Raw genomic sequence first — 1,603 nt, 5'->3', positions numbered from 1 at the left:
TATATGCCGAAGATTAGAGGTGTTACAAGAGAGTAACAAACATAAAGAGAAGGTAGGATAACTAAGGACAGTGATTGGTTGTTTTGTTTTGTTTTATAGGAAAGAAGGAGCAAACCACACCAGGGCACTCACCAACCGCCCACCCACTAAATGCTTATATCCTTCACCTTTTAAAATAGAGAAACATACTTCAGTTGGTTTTTGGTTTTTTAATTGAAATTTCGCTTTCAATCGCGCGTGGTGGTAAGTTGACACAGACAGCTTTCCCTGTTTTCACTGCTTAATGGGATTTTAATCAAATGGTCGACACTAGAACGAGTATTTAGTATGCAAAAGAGGTAGAATCATTGACTTTGCAGCAAGTGTCCCTGGTTCGAATCTCTATCCGAGTATGTTTAAGCTTCCGTATTTTTAATGGAGTTTTTATTATTTTCCATTATTCTTGTCGAATCAGTCCTTTCAGAAAAGGTTTTATCAATACATCTGTAGGTTCAGAAATGGAAATTAGCTCCACAGTACCGACCCAAATGACATAACAAGAGAACAGCTTTCTGCCTCCGTAAAAATGATCTACTCTACTACAAAGAGGCAAACATTTGGTCATCTTCGTAGGCATAACAAATTTTTCAGTTCGTGTCGTGTTTCATCAGTTTATCATGTGATCTTGGTTTCATTCTTTGAGTAGATATACAATTTATTCATTGTATAGATTACATTTTTGTTTTGGCGAACGTTTATCCAGACCCCCTTGCCCCCCCCCCCCACACTCTGTCTCCCTCACCCCGACTCAATTTCGATGAGGTTGAGTTTAAAGGAAAATTTGGCTAGCCCCAACTCAGTCAAATGAATTTGGTTGGTAATGTGCACTCGGTATTAAGTTAGTTAATTAACCATGACACTTGAAACCGTGATCGCAGCGTTGTTCAGCGGGTGTAATATTATAACAATGGGCAGTTAGGTTTAACATGCATAATATTACTTACTTTATTTCCGCTGTTAGCCAATGAGTTCGACAATATTTCTTGGCAACAGACTGTCAACATAAAGTGACGATCGATGTCAATGAAGGGCGACGCAGATCTATACTATTGAGCATTGAAAACGGTATGTTTAGAGTCAGCTGGTGGGTGGTTGGAGGGCGCTCTGGCTTGGTTTGCTCCATCTTTTCTATCAAACAGCTATCGTCATTATCTCCCCTTCTTGTTTTCTTTGTATGTTACTCTCTAGTAAGCCTCTAGTCTTCGGCTTTTATATAACCTAAAATTGTGTTGTAAGTGCCATAAAACATTTACTTTAAAGGGGTCTGACGATACTTTGATAATTATATTGATTACAAATAAATTCCACTGAGCAAGTTTAGGGTAATTATTCATATTCCATCTCCCATAATACAAGAGGTGACATATTTTGAGGGCTCTTAGCTGCCATTATCCGAAGTGCTCTTGGTCTTTTCACCCTTGATGTGAGAAGTGCGCTTGAAGTGCACATTTTACTGCTCTTATATTGAAGCAAAGTATGAAAGCGTGCAGTTGTGCATAGGCCCGTGCGCGCACGTGCATGTGTGTGTGTGTTTGTGTGTGTGTGTGTGTGTGTGTGTGTGTGT

Source organism: Aplysia californica, unplaced genomic scaffold (genome assembly GCF_000002075.1).
Source record: "Aplysia californica isolate F4 #8 unplaced genomic scaffold, AplCal3.0 scaffold00244, whole genome shotgun sequence".
Classification (NCBI taxonomy): domain Eukaryota; kingdom Metazoa; phylum Mollusca; class Gastropoda; order Aplysiida; family Aplysiidae; genus Aplysia; species Aplysia californica.
This window is presented reverse-complemented; position numbering follows the sequence as displayed.